At 43.7% G+C, this 15,805-nt stretch overlaps 1 protein-coding gene across 1 annotated transcript in view; it reads right to left on the bottom strand.

The window, feature by feature from the left end:
- Positions 1 to 15,344, bottom strand: part of FBXW7 (F-box and WD repeat domain containing 7) — a 275,066-nt gene extending 259,722 nt beyond the window's left edge. The window contains exon 1 of the mRNA XM_074993174.1: positions 14,630 to 15,344. The gene's annotated coding sequence lies outside the window, so the exon portion shown is untranslated. The remainder of the gene's footprint in view (positions 1 to 14,629) is intronic.
- Between the last annotated feature and the right edge of the window lie 461 nt (positions 15,345 to 15,805).

The raw sequence follows: 15,805 nt of genomic DNA, 5'->3' as shown, positions 1-15,805 counted from the left end.
AAATTTGTTCATTTAAATAAAACACACTTGCTGTTGAATAAACTGCTTTAGCGTGCAAAATAAATTAAGCATTAACGTATTGATGTTCAGTACTACTTTGTTATAACTACCAAACAAAGGCAATTTCTTTACCAATATTTCCTTTGAAAAAATAACCATGCTCTCTTACATTTCTATACTGAACCACTTAGTGAGACCATTTGTGTGTATAAGAGAAGTACAAGTGCTCTCAATTTTAAGTTGCTGAACTGAAGTCCAAACTGCATTGATATTTTCTTCGCACACTTTCTTCTTCACAAAAAAACTTTATTGTGCTTTAACAGAAGGTCAATGGCTATCACTGCTCTACTCAAACACAATGATGAATTGAAACAAGAACTCATAACTGTTTCAGCCGACAAAGCTACCAGTATGTCTAAGCCAATAAAGCAATTTGTTCATTAAAGCTACTAATAAAGCAATCTTTTGTTAGTCCATGAAACATCAGAAGCCTTTCAGAATCCATCTAACTTTGCAATATTTATGTTTTTACCATAAAAACTGGAATGTTCTCTTAAAATCCTGTAAGTCTTGAAACTGGCTGAAAAACAACATTGTATTTTTTTTTCAATAAAATTGCATGAATTAGTTCCATTTTAATTTATTTAGTCGTAAATACTTCTTCTACAAAGGACCAGGAATATATTTTCAAATAATTTGTCAGTTCAAATGCTACCAGACCCAAAATCCTCATGAGTTCTTTTCATGCTGCTAATGAGCAGTATGACACTGAGTATGTCTACAAAGCAACTGTATACTCACATCAGCTGACTCAGGTTCCCAGGGCTCAGGCTGTATAATTGCAGTACTGACATTTGGACACAGGCTGTAGCCCATGCTCTGGGTCCCAGGGAAGGTGGAAGGCCCCAGAGCTTGACCTCCAGCCCAAGAATGAATATCTAAACCACCTCCATAGTCCCACAGCCTGAGCCACAAGCCAGTTGACCTGGGTCAGCAAAGAGTGTTTAATTGCTGCGTAGACACACCCATTTATATTACAGATCACTGACAGCCTGACATGAATTAAAGAGGAATCCACAGATCCAAACCCTGAAACTGGTGGCAGCCCATTAAATCCACTAAATATGGATCCACGAAGGCACTGAGGTTTGAGGTCTATTACCTGAAAAGAGTGGAATATACAAGCAGCAGATTAGGAAGGAAGGGAAGCACTGGCAGAGCCAAGAGCACCCTTGCAGACTTCTTGTTCATGGGATTGTATCCAGACCTAATTTAATCTGAACTCATATCCACCTCTAATCCCAAACCTAAACCATGTACGTAATCATCAATAACTACTCAAGACAGCCCATTTTTAAAAAACAATAACCATACTTCTCCATAATAAGCAGTGTTCTGGTCCTCGTAATCTGGCACTACAGCACTTGCACCCACATTCCGAAGTAATATAGTAAAGTCTCCTTCCATGTTCAAAATTTCTACAGCCACTACATACTCATTCCACCTTTCAAGAACAAGTTGGTTGCGGTCACAGTCTGGACCCAATTTAATTTTAAATATCTAGAATACAGAACGTGTTTCTTGTATACAGTAAACCCTTGAGATACGCACAACTTGATTGAGTGCGTCTCAAGTGAATGTGACTGCCACTCCGGATGGAAACAGGAAACCGCTCCTGTCAGGGGCAGCAGCCATCAGTAAGGCTGCTGTACCTGCCAGGAGTGTGGAAACAGTGAGTCAGGTTGCCATCCCTGACAGGAGCAGAGAAACCACGAGTCAGGCTGCTGCCTCTGACAGAAGTGGTTTCCAAGTCCCTGGAGTAGTGGGGAGCTGGGAATCAAACAGGCTGGCTCCCAGCTCCCCTCCACCTGCTGAGCCAGGAAACTGAGCAGGGCAGCAGTCCTGGTTAGTTTCCTGGCTCCAAGGAGCAGAGGGGAGTTGGGACCCAAACGGCTCCTGGTTCCTGGCTCCCCTCCACTGGCTGGAGCCAGGAAAATGAGCAAGGCTGCTGCCCTGCTCAGTTTCCCCTCTTCTACAAGTAGAGGGGAGCTGGAAGCCAGGCTGCTGGTCAGTTTCCCAGGTCCCGCAAGCAGCAAGGAGATGTGAACCAGGCTGCTCTCTGATTCAGGGCTCCCTGCCACTCTGAGAGCCAGGAAACTGACCAACCCTGCTGGGCTTATCAGTTTCCGGGCTCCTGCAAGCCCAGGGGAGCTTGGCTCCCATGTCTCCTCTATTTGCATGAACCTTTGAGTTATGCACAGGTTGCACAAACGCAACCCCCATGTAACGTGAGGGTTTACTGTACAGTCTTTCAGAAAAGTGGCTTACATAAAGACTGCCTTTTTAGGTTGTATGAGAGACTAATAGGCATTGGCTGTACTGTTAGTTTTTTCAATCAGTGGAGTAATTTTGTTATGAATTTTCCAACTGCAAAAGTGATCTATATCCACTGTACACACATTGTGGAAAAAAAGCCTGCAACACTGATATGGCCATGCATATAATGGGACAAACTCATGCTGCCTATAACTTGCATCAGTGTTTCTTAAAACTATGTTGCACGAACACTGGTGTTTTATGAACCTGCTCATGTGCCACGAGCGTTTGGAAAAAAATACACTGATGGTAAGCATTTTCTATTATTAAAACCAGATACACTTATTTCTACATTGTTATGACTGATTAAATTACTTCACTGTGGTTTTGCTATGTATGCTGCTGCTTGGTTTTACTGTTCTCAACAATTTTTTTGAGGAAAATTCTCATAGTTGTTCTGCATAAAAAAATATTGTTTGATGTTCGTTGGTATCAAAAAGTCTAAGAAATGCTGACCGAGATCATTCTATAACAGCTTCCTTTCTCTGCCTCACTTTGACTCCTGATTGAACTTTTGTCAATTCACAAATCTTTCTGCACTTGTTCTTATTGTACTTTAAGTCCAGAAGAAACTAGTTGCCCCATAACTAAGCAAAATTCCAGCATTTTTATCAGAGATTGTGTAAATGTTTTAAATAGGATTAATATTTAAAAAGAACATTAGTTCCAATGCTGGCAAGAATTTAGTAATAGATCTCTATAGATATGGATTTTAACCTTATAGCATGGAAGCTGCCATTTTCCATGACAAGGGGATGAGTTTTTTTCTTCAATACCTGTCCTAGATTTTGCCCATAATATTCCACCGTTTCCACATAGACATCAATGATGATATCTCCCTACAACACAACCTTCAATCTAAATTACCATCCTCCAAACCTGATCTTAACCCCAAATACTACTCAGTCTTCAAGTATCATCCATATCCCTTTTCCTTCTTTGACTCAAACATCCATGGTTTCTTTACGAATTCCCCGCTTTCCATACTTGCTTTTCTTGGGAAGCAGCATAAAAGTCTACTGCCAAAAACAGCCATAGGCTGCCACTTTTCCCCTCCCACCAGCTTCACAAATGGCCCTGACTCTCTCTTTCCTAAAAGACAAGCAGATTTATGAACAACCTATCCAAGCTTTCTGAAGAGAAAGGACGCATCTACATGGGCAAATTCTGTGGACAGAACAGCCCTTTTGTTGACAAAACTCACCGAGCATCTACACAGCTAAAGAGCTCTGTTGAGAGTTTGTTGACAAAACTCAGCTGTTCAGTCAGCAGCATTATACCTCTCCCTAATCAGGTATAACATCTTTGTTGAAAGTGTTTTTTCAATAAAAGTGTCCTTGTAAACTGCTCTGTCGACTGAGAAGGTTTCCAGTACCTTTGGCAGCCCTGTTTAAAGACATTCTGGTCAGCTGCTCTATCAAGAGAGGGCCAGGCAGTGTGCCTGCTCTCTGACATCGGAGCAGACTGTATCTACACATAAAGGCAGACTGAAAGAGCAATCTGTCAACACAAGTAGAGCCGAGGTTTCTCTGTTGACTGAGGCTGCCCATGTATACATAGCCAAAATGTTTACAACCTGAGGGAGACTTTGAAGGCAAAACCTGTGAAGGGTAACATGCTAAAGCAGGGACATGGCCAGAAGAGTTCAAATGACAGTGAGAAGTATACGGAAGAACAAAAGAAGTTTCTCTGTGCTACCAAAAAGAGTCCAATAGAATGTTAAAGACAGAGTGGATCAGCTCAGCTCCCCTCCATTCCCAAATGCCAATTCATATGTGGGAAGGGGACAGGGAGAGATGTCTGACCCCCTTCTGAGAGGTACAGCCCACCAAATCTCTGGCTCCTGGTTGCTGTTCTTTGAGATAGGGCTGTGAATAGAAGGCGTCTGTGGCAGAGAGAGCAATTTCCTGCAATGCCCTGGACAAAATGAGGCAGCAGGACTACAGCCCTTCAGGAACAAAGAACAGCAGACGGTAGTTAGGCAAATTAATTCAAGTTTTAACACCTCTAGAGAGCTACGATCACCTGGAGAGGTCTTATATATTGATTAAAATAAAAGATTTTTGGACAAATATCCTAACTTTAAGCTGAGTAAGGGTCTTTCTGACCCAGCAAACAAGAAATCTGATCTACCTGATGCTTAGAGTTTTTCTTCTAGTGAGATCCCTGAAGACACAGTGTGCTTGTTCTGAGCTGACGCTGAGATATGCTCATGTGAACTCACTGAGGGTTCTGAAGGACTCATCATCAAGCTGAGTCCTTGCTGGAGTTGAGGGTCATCTCTGCTAAGCTTATCAGAATGTTTTTGCTTAGTTTTCTCTGTAATACTCTTCCTTAATAGTAAATGTGCTTGGTTGGAAAGAGATGGGTGGTAGCTTACCTGTAGCAATTACGCTGTTTACAATCTCTAAGAAGAAAAACCAAAGGTTGGCTTAGACAATCTGACTTTGCTGGAGAGGTTCCAGTATAGGCAAGGAGCTATGCAGTTTGGAAATACTACTACCAACCCAACCTGATCAGGAGGGAAAGAAATGTAGGACTTTGCCCAACAGATGTGACAGATAAGGAGCTGGGAGCCTAGAGTGGGTGATCTTGCTGGATCACAGAGGAGAAAACTATTTAATCAACACTAATTTCCTTGACACTACTTCTAAAGCAGAGGTTCTCAAAGTGGGAATTTTCAGAAGGTTATTACACTGGGGCTTACAGCTGTCAGCCTTCACCTCCAAACTCTGCTTCACATCTAGTCTTTATAATGACGTTAAATAATTTAAAAGGTGTTTTTAATAAGGCAGAGGTTCACATGCAGAAGCTTGCTGTGTGAAAGGAATCACCAACACAAAAATTTGAGAATCAATGTTCTAAAGTAAAATCAGAGTTGATCTTAGATCACAAAGTAGAAATTTTGGTCTTGGGGCAAAACTTCCCAAAGGAGTTTTTGCCTGATGCTGATTGATATTGAGTGTCATGCACGAAACATGTTCTCTGACAGCAGCAGTGTTCAAACTCAGTGCATGGTGTAGTTCATGTTCAAAAATTGTCCGCTTGAGCCACACAGTCACTGTGACAACTGTCTGCCTAAAATCTTACTTCAATAGAGTGCTTGCCTTGGTGCACGGAACACATACATTTCAATCTCTGATTGAACAGTTTTGGCAACAGCCATTCTGGAGACCTAAACTCTGGAGTTCAGAGCTTTTCCAATACTGCTTCACCACTGGTGCAGCAGGTATCATGCACTACCTGAAAAACATCAAAAAATTGCTACCAGAGGGGGGATGAATAAAGTCATAGATTGAACCTCAAACGCACACAAACACTGGTGCAAGAATCAGAGGAATTTGTGAGATGCTGAGTTTTGTTTTTAAAGAGATTCTATCGGAGAATCCTTTCCTAAAAAGACCCCATATTTGGACCACTAACACTACCCCTCAATCACATGATGCATATCTAACTTCAAGACAATCTAAGTACAGATTTTAAAGCACTTAGAATAGTCAACCTTTAAACAGAAAACACTGCTCAACCTTAAATATAGTAGAGCTATCCCACTGTTAAGAAACCCTCAAACTTCATGAAATTATCAAACCTCTACCAACTTAACCTAGGGGAGCCTATGCAATAATTGCCCAAAGAAGGGCTCCAGTTGGCACTGCAACTGTCCGACAGGATACTGGAATAGAGAGATTACTGATTTGATCCATTTTGTAAATCCCATTATTTAAGTGAAAACATAAAACAAATAGAAAACTAGTGTAACACATGTAAATCAAGTAAACAGCATTGAAAAGTTTAGTGCAACAGGCACAGACTGTGTAAGTACAGTATAGGGAAAAGCAGATGATGCCTACAGTTAAGATTGCCTAACACTTAATTGTAAGAACCTGTTTTCAGTTGCTTAAAAATATTTTTTCAAACTTTAACTGTTCATATTGAAGTGTTCAATGACAGGTGTCTTATGTGTTTGGGATTTTTTATTTGTCTCTTAATTTTTCAGCAAAAATGGTTCTGCAGTTTTTCAGAAGAAGTTTATGGAAAAGTACGTGGCTTTATACATGATTCAAAAAAAGCATGCAATTTTTTTTCAGAAGCTCTAACTCTATGCTTTAGAACTCAGATTTAATTTGACAGGAGAGTCAGAATCTAGGGACTGAGAAATGCATTTTACTGATGTGAAGTATGCAGCAGCCAGCCAAAGCCTGCAACCCTCACTGCCTTCCGCACCCTCTGCTCTCCCAGAGCCTGGACCCCTATGCACATGTTCTGTTCCAGCCTTCATCTCCCTTGTGCACCCCAGCCCATTGCCCCCAGCTCTGACCCTGCTCCTTCAGCCAAACTCCCAGAACCAAACTCCCTTACACATACCAGAAACCACTCCTGCAGCAAAATTCCCTTCCAGAACCCACCACCCATTCCTGAGCCCACTCCTGTACTTCAAAACCCCTCAGTCCCAGTCCAGAGCCCCTTCTCATACCCTTAACACCTCATTTCTGATGCTCCCCCCAGAGCCTAGAGAAAGTCCCAAGTCTCAGTCTCTCTCTCTCTCTCTCTCTCTCTCTCACACACACACACACACACACACACTCACCCCTGCTCCACAAATGGCTCTGTGTAGCCCATGTTTCCTTTTTCCCGCCCCCCGTACATCGGGGCCCTAACGGAAAAAAGGTTCCCTGCCCCAATCTAGATGTTCCAAACTTGCTTCCACATGATTGAATTTGGTTTCGCTTTTTTTAAAAAGCGAGGAAATTTTTAAGCCCTTTCCTGGATAGTCCTACCTTTTTTTGGCCGAACTCAGCTTTTGTCCCACTTGCTCTTGCCAGCTTACAATCACAAAAGTTCAAAGGGGTCAGCAGAGATGCCAGGCACTGGGGCTTGGGCTGTCAGCACCTGACCAGGGCAACTCAGGCCAGTCCCATGAAGTATCCCATTTTCTCTTAGGGAAATATGGTTACCTTAATTGCCAGGAAAATTTAGTTAACACTTAATATGTTTTTATTTTATTCACAAAATGTGAAGTATGTTCTCTGTCAAAAATGCAAATTCTGCATTTTTCTGTAGCAAATTAATTTCTCGGTTTGCAGACCAACATCTCTAAGAATATTACGAGCCATGTGGTGCATCCCTCCCTGACAGAGCCACAAGAACAAGGAAGACAAATTCTAGCAAGGCAATAGCCCCAGAAGCCAAAAAACCTTAAACCAGCAGGATTAGATACTGAAGCAGCCTCTACAGCTGTCTGTCAAACTGCTTTCTAGTTTTGACCTTGGGTATTCTCTGCTCTGTCCTGACAGTGAGGAAGTGGGTTGGGACTCTCTGCCTCACGCCATGCTTCCTTCCCTCCTCTACCGCTTGCTACAGGATTCTTTAGCCCATCTCTTCCCTGATCTACTTATCAAAGATTACTCCAACAAACTCCATGACAAGTCTTTTTTGTTTTATTTTTTGTTTTTGTTTTTTAAACAGGACATTTGCACGCTACCTATTTATGCTGCTTGTGCCTTATCTCCCTTTTCCCTAACCTCTAACTGTCTTTGTCTATTCATATTGTAAATTCTTTATGGCATAGATGGTCTGTTACTCTGTGTTTGCATTGCACCTAGTACAATGGGATCCTGTACATGGTGAGTTTGTAGCTGCTACCATAATAAAAACGTTATTCGTTAATATCAGAAGTATCTTACAAAACAAGGATATTTGGAACACAGATTGTTTAGAGGTATTTGTAAAAAGCACTTGCACACTGTGGTGACAAGCACCATACTACAGAAAAGCCCAGAGAAAAATATTAGTTTAGTATTCAGGGCAGGGTCTGAATACCGTGCAGTAAGACAGACTAACCATGCATAAGATGACAAGGACAAGACATCACTGATTTCAGTGAGCAACATCCACCTTGTGCACTGAATAAAGATAGGCAATGCCTGCAAGGGTACGATTTGGGGACTTTTATGTAATTGTACTCAGACAAGGCCTATTACAAAGATTCTCCAACACTCCCAAATGTAAAACCTCTCTTTTTATTTCCCTAGAGCTTTGCTATTTGGGATTTAAATTACCATACTGGGTATCTGCCTCACTGCATTTCTTAGGAAAATTTCAGCGAAAATGGCTAAACCTTTCCCAAAAGCAAGGACAGCCAAAACATTGTTTTCTTTGAGTTATAAAATTCTAGTGAGCTGTTCATTGAAAAGCTCCAACGCTCCCATGTGCTAGAGCACAGACGTGAAATTTGGCAAAAGGGTGGCCTTTTTGTTAGGGATTTTCCTCCTGTCATCCTTGAGAAAATATACCCGAATTTGGCTATGTTGTAAGCCTTTGGGAGGGGGGGAAAAAAAACAATTTCTACATGCCAAGCAGAGACTTGCTAGAGCTTAAAAGACAAATCTCAGAGTATATGTTCTACAATGCTTCAGATACAGGCTCTGCAAGACTTTCCCTTGAAGGCTGTTACAAGCTATGTTGGGTGGGCAGAGCACACAAACTCAGAGAGCAAGAAGACTGCCTTCAGTACTGGTCACTAGTATGGCGGAAGAGGAAACTGTCTGATTCAAATGCTGAGGGGACAAGAGCCAAACCTGAGGAGAATTAGGGGGGAGTAGATTGGGAACAAGAGACTGGAGGGTGGAATTGAGGGGAAACAGCAAAAGAGGAGACAACTGAGGGTGGCAGGGAGTTAGACAGCTGGAGTGCAAAAAAGGGGGAGACTAGGAATGGCTTGGCGAGGAAACTCTGAGCTGGGACAGAGACTGAAGCCAGGAACCAATCAAAACTAAGGTTGTACAGAAAAACTTAATTCTGCTCTTTTAACTTCTTTAGGACACATTATATGAGCTAGAGGCCCTGCAGCAGCTCTACATGCGAACAGAAGCTGGGCTGAAGAAAAGTTCTAGACAAAAACTTGTTGTATGGGCCTTGCGAAGGCTGTTGGAAAGGCTTTGTTGGGGGCAGGGCCAGGCCCTGTGCTGGCAGGGGAAAGGGCTGGGACTGACGGAGTGCGGGGGTCTCCTTGGGAGGAGCTGGGCCAGGCCTCATACTAGCCAAAGAAGAAGCTGGGACTGGTATGGTGCAGGGAGGGCTCCATGACGAGGGCAGGCCCCATGCTGGGTGTGGAAGGGGCTGGCACAGTGCAGGGGAGAGGGGGGAAACAGAACCTGTCCCGGACAGACAAATGGACAGACATAGCAGAAACAACATACATGGTAAGTTTATATTATACACTGTTCTCCCACACACACCTTATATATTTCTAAATCATAATTATGTTCACTAAGTGCTTTAAAATCTGATATTGCAATCGAAGGTTAACAATATAGGAAGAACACAGTTACTGTGTTGACCTAAATTGAATCATAGAACAGTAGGAATGGATGGGACTTTGAAAGATGTTCCAGCCCAGCCCTCTGCGCTCAGAAAATCGAATAAGTACTACGTAGACCAGGAGTCAGCAACCTTTCTGAAGCGGAGTGCAAAAAGTTGACCTTTAGACCTTTATGTACAGTCAGAGTGTCACTGACACTTTTTAAGTCTCTAGCAGTCCTACTTACAACAGCTTCTTTCATACATAAACATACAGAGCTTTACCATTTAGGTGGTGGTTGGTACCATTTGCTGGTCTTTTGTTAATCCACAGGAGCCAGGGCTTTGAGCAAACTCCTGGGTGCATGGGGGAGGAGGGCAGGGCTGAACTCCTGCCTCACGTGCCAATGAAAATCAGCTCTCATGCCGCTCTTGGCACCCGTGTTAGAGTCAAATTTGCAAATAAATTGAAGCTCTGAAATTTCTCTTTGCATTTTAATTTTTTTGTTGTAGGACTGCTACTTTAAAATCTGTTACTGAGCGTCCAGGGAGATTGAAGTGTTCTCCTATGGGTTTTTGTATGTTACCATTCTTGATGTCTGATTTATGTCCACTTATTCTTTTACATAAAAACTGTCCAGTTTGGTCAATATACATTGCAGGCACATGATGGCATATATTATATTAGTAGATGTGCAGGTGAAAGAGCCCCTGATGGTGTGGTTGATGTTAGGTCCTGTGATCATATAGCTGGTGTAGATATGTGAGCAGAGTTGGAAGTGAGGCTTGTTGCAGGGATTTGCAAATTTGACTCCATCAACCAAGGATGGAACAGAGACTGGGAGTGGCTGACCTACTACAAAAGCAGTTTCTCTGCTCTTGATGGTCACACCTCCACATTAGTAATTGCCAATGGGCCACATCTCCCAACTGAACCGACTTGATTTCTCCTCTCTTGTGGAGTTGTGAACATCATCAACTGCTGATAATGGGCCATATCCACCCTGACTGAATATACCTTGTCAGCTCCGGCCCTCCCCTTTACTGGGGCCCCCTCTTTAAATCCTCCTCTGAAACCCCCGATTCATGCATCTGATGAAGTGGGTCTTTGCCCGCAAAAGCTTATGCTCCAAAATATCTTTTCGTCTACAACGTGCTACAGGACTTCTTTTTGTTTTTGAAGATACAGACTAACTCGGCTACCTCTCTGATACTTGTTTCCCCGAAATTCATCTCAAATGCCTTATGTCAGTAAGGTAATAAGGCCACAATTTTCCATCTTAACATCTGGGCAGGAAAAACTTCCTAAAGAAGGAACTGTGTATTTTCAATGTGGGTAATGACTTTTCTGGGTACTGCTACACTTTTCTGAAGATCCACCAAGATTTACACATAGAACTCAAACAAAGACAAAAAAAAAAAAAACAGATGTGACAGAATTCGTGATGTAATATTTTAAATTTGCTGCCAAATGGCCTATGTAAAATTAAAAAACCAAAGGTCCATTTAGTCCACATTCTATCTTCTGACAGTGTCCTAGAGGGAATGAACAGGACAAATAATCAAGTGATACATCGCCTGTCATCCATGCGCAGCTTCTGGCCAACAGAGGCTAGGGACACTATCCCCGTCCATCCTGGCTAACAGCTATTGATGGACCTATCCTCCATGTATTTATCTAGTTCTCTTTTAAACCATGGTATAGTCTTGGTCTTAAACATCTTCTGGCAAAGGAGTTCCACAAGCTGATCTCAGAAACATATATCGTATAATTGGCACCCTTTGTGACAGTCTCAGAGAGACCTAGAATTGAAAAACTATAGGCCTCACTCCTAAGAAATCAGAAGCAAGGCAAACACCGTTAAGTACAAGTTTGTATTGCTTGCAATTTATTTATTTTGTAGGATTTCAGCCCAGATGGTTCTATCATCTTTCATGAATTTACAAAAGGTATTAAAACAACATTTCCAGCAAGTAGTCTGTTTACAGGAAATGTAAATTGAAGTTATACATACACTCACACATAAGTGATATAGATGTTCAGCTATCTTCAAGCATTTGCTGTCAATTTCAGATATGCAAGCACATCAATTCAGGCAGTAGATATATGTTTTGAAGAGAAAACAAAAAGTGTGACCAAATAGATTAAACTGAGAACTGGAATATGTTGAGTGGTGATGCTTCGTGTGTTATAATTTTTTTTTAAAGCCAACCAAAAGATATTGCACTGACATCATTCAAGTTGACAGACCTTAAAGCAGGACCTCTTGCTCCCTCCTCTAACAGCTTTCAAATTTTATTTCACAAGAGAAAACTATTACAATTCTATCACAAAGCAGTGGGTGCACACTACAGAGCTATTACAAAGTCATACCCAAAGAAACTAAAAATCTCAGGTCACTCTCACTCTTGTTAAAAAAAAAAAAAAAAGAGTTTACAACACTTAATAAGAATCAATTCATACCTATTAGTTTCAGTTAAAAGGGTGTATGAAATGTAAGCTGTTTCTCACATTGCTAGGGTTCCAATAGCATTACAACAGTAAGTAGAAAATCAGACAAAACTCGGTATAGTTTCACCAGCTGAACTGAGTGAAGAGTTAGAAAGGATACTATGAGGACTGAAAAGTTAATTCCATTTTAGTATTATGATTTAACAGAATAATCAAGATGTTAACGAGCATAGACCATGTAAAAGAAAATGATAGCAAGCTTTAAAAAATTACAGCTAACAATCTGACCATTGTAAAAAGGTGCTATAAAGAGCAGCACAATAATGAAAGAGAGGAAGTTAAATTTAATTTGGATTCAGGATACTGACACAGCTTTACGTCAAAGGAAGTTGACATGTTATTGTCAGATTTAACTAAATCAAATTGTTTTAAGCACATGTATAAATTAAATATGGGAAGACACTGACAAGCCTATGAATCCTCTCCACTGCAGGAAGTTCATTTAACTCCTAGTTTCTTGGTCCCGTAAGTCAGCAGAACCTGGGAGTGTTGTTCAGGCACTAAATTCCTGCATGTCCTTTCTTAATGTAGTGTTGTACACACTCTCCTATTGTTTAAAAGGAATTACAAACCTCAGGGTGACTGTGTCAAAAAAGGGGAGTGGAGGAATGCCAAAAGTCTTCTTCCAGTACACCAGCAATTTTGGGGGTTTTACAATCTCTCCTCCTGGTGAAGGATCTTTAAACAACTGGAGAAACTGATCATATGGATACAGTAGGTAACTAGAATATACATGTAGTGCTGTCACACACTTAGAGAAAACACGATGAAAAAACATATCAAACTATTTTTCTGTAAACTTTCAGTTGAAATACAGTGTTTGAAATACAGAGTTTTTAGGCAAAAAGCAACAAAAAATGTATTAACCCTCAAAAATTTATATTTAATAAATCCAGAGGGAATACTATACATTCCATTCTGAAGAAAGGTCAGTGACTGCAATGTAGGATTGAAAGAGAAGAAAATAGAAGCTGATTGGAGGGAAACATAAAGAGGGAAGTCTACCACACTCTCTAAAAATAAATCTAGATAAAGTTGGTCAATTTCTTTATTCTCTATTCAGTTAAAAAGTGTCTGACAAACTTTAAGGTTTAATCTTTTCTTTTTCAGAAATAGAGCTAGGAAAAATACCCATGCACAAACAGATGCAGACATTAGTGTTATCTCAATGTCATTAATTCTGAAAAAAGATCTGAAATACCCATATTCTTGGTTTGCATACAATCTATATGTAAGTTCAATGTAGACAAACCAAATTCTTACGGATGGTATATAGTTCTCCATAAAAGAGAGGGTTAAACCTTCACACAGAGCGATCTGCATTTTTTTAAAATCCACATGGTGGAACAAAATGCTATTTAGTTAATTTAGCAGCAACTCAAACTGCTGTTAAATATGGTTGAAAATACCTACTCAAGCAACCAGATCCCTGTCAGTAATGTGAATGTAGTAATATAAAAAGCACACTACATACAAAAGCTCAGTGTCCAGCACAGGATTCCCAAACTGAGGCCCATGTAGCACTCGATGCTGTTTTGTAGAGAGATGACTAGACATGGTGCTGTCTCTTCCCTCTTATCTCCAACTGCTAAGTTAATTTTAAATTCAGCTAAAAAGTATTCCTAATATTACTTTTCCATACAACAATTGCAGCAGTTTCCAGAGAAATGTTATCTAATGTGGACAGATATGAGTCCACAATCTCGCTCTAATAAAATGAATCCCATCCTGTAGGAGTTTGAAAGCCACTCCACTAAAAATACAATGACTCATATTTTTTTCAGTTCTGGTCATTTATCAGGATGTCATGCACCCAAGTTCAGTTCTGTTATACTCTTAAGATTTTACTTAAAACCACAGTGACTGAAAGAAGGTTTAAAGTCGTTTTAAAAAGTTGGTCTTTGTTCAGGCCTTCAGTATCTCTGCTGTCACTTGCTGCAGCAAGTACAAAGCGAGACGTACAAGTTTCAAGAAGAAACTAATTCCCAAACTCGTTTTTGATTGGGCGTTATCAGCCCCTCTCTCTGGAGTGACTCTTTACAAAGCGGAGGCTCCTTGAGTTTAAAAGGTGAAAGGTGGCAGGAACTGATTTAACAGCAGAATTTCCCTACAATGTGCGTCTCTCCCCGCTCGTTGAGGCAAGAAGAGCCGCACTCCCGAGAGGGTCACTTAGCTCAGCAGACCGTGCAAAGCTCCCGGCAACGTGAGGCGCATGTGAAGCAGGGGATACCTCGGGCGGGGCTGCAGCGATGACGGTACTCCCCGCCCCAGCGGCAGGGACTCAGCCGCTACCACATGCTCCTACTTAGTCCCTGTCCCCAACCCGTAGTCATGGGGGTGCGGGTCTTTGTAGCCACGTGTTCCGACTGGACTGGGAAATCGTCAGCGGAGCAATCAGACCCGGAGCCTCCTCCGGTCCCCGCGACTCAACCCTTCACTCACCTTAGGAGCAGCAGCGGAGGGTTGTTTCCCTCCCTCGGTTTCCTGGCCACAGCAGACTCGCTACCGCTGATACAGCGGGCGGCTTGAGCTCACCCTCGCGCCGGGGACTGGGCAGCCGCTTCCCCGCGGGGGCTCTCGGACTTCGCAGCAGCCTGGACGCCAGATCCCGAGAGACACCGCGCGTCCGGGAAACTTTAGTGAGAGACTGGGCCAGCCCCCTCGGCCGCCGGGTCTCCGCGTTTTTCTCGCTCCTCCCGGCTCCGGGGGGCTGCTCGGCGGCTCACGTGCGTGCCCGGCTCTCCTCACATGGAGCCGCCGCCGCCTCCTCCTCGCTGCCCCCGGGCCGGTCTCTCTGCTGCCGCCGTCCGGGAGGGAGAGGAGGCGGATGGGTCGGGCCGCGGCCCCCGCTCCGCGCTCCCTCTCATACACTCGGGAGCCGGGAGCCGCCGGACGCGCTCCAGCGGCCGGGGAGCTGCTAGGGCCCCAGCCAGGCAGCGCGGGGCACCCAGGCGGCCGGGCTCAGAGCCGCTCCCGCCCTGAGCTCAGGCATGTGTGAGTCTCTGCGCGGGGCGCTCCGCAGGCAGGGGCGGGCGCGTGGATGCCCGTCACCTCCTCAGCCGGAGCCCGCGGCTGCGGCGGGAGGGAGCGCTGGGGAGGCCGGTCCGGGCTGCAGCTCGCTCCTCGGATCCGCTTGTTTTCTGTGTCTCTTACACAGAGCGATGGGGGCGGGAGAGGGGAAACGGCGGCGCACAGCGATGACAGACGGGCGTAACTAGGCAACAGCCCCACCTTCCTGCCGGCGCACGGCGATGACGTAGAAGAAAGACAAGGTGGCGCGGAGCAGGTAACACCGTTGCTGGATGGTTGAGGCAGGGACAAGGGGGAGGAGCCTGAGAGCAGGGCGGGGATTAACCCGCTCGGTGCTGAGCTGGTGGCTGAGATGTGGCCTCTGGGAGGAGTTGAGCCGCACCGCAGAGACCGGCTGGGCTGAGCCGAGCGCCTCCCGGAGCGGAGCGGGGCGGGGCTGGGGTCCCCGGGCCACCCCGGCTCTGCGATACAAGGCGTCTCTCAAAGGCGCGTGCTCGCGGCCCACACTCCGCCGCCTGCGGAAACAGGAGGGGCCCGGCCGGTGTCTGGTCTCCGCGGCGCCGGGGGAGCCGGGCGTGAGCTGGGAGC

Source organism: Carettochelys insculpta, chromosome 4 (genome assembly GCF_033958435.1).
Source record: "Carettochelys insculpta isolate YL-2023 chromosome 4, ASM3395843v1, whole genome shotgun sequence".
Taxonomy (NCBI): Eukaryota; Metazoa; Chordata; order Testudines; family Carettochelyidae; genus Carettochelys; species Carettochelys insculpta.
Note: the sequence above shows the minus strand (reverse complement) of the source record. Positions and strands in the feature narration are given on the sequence as shown.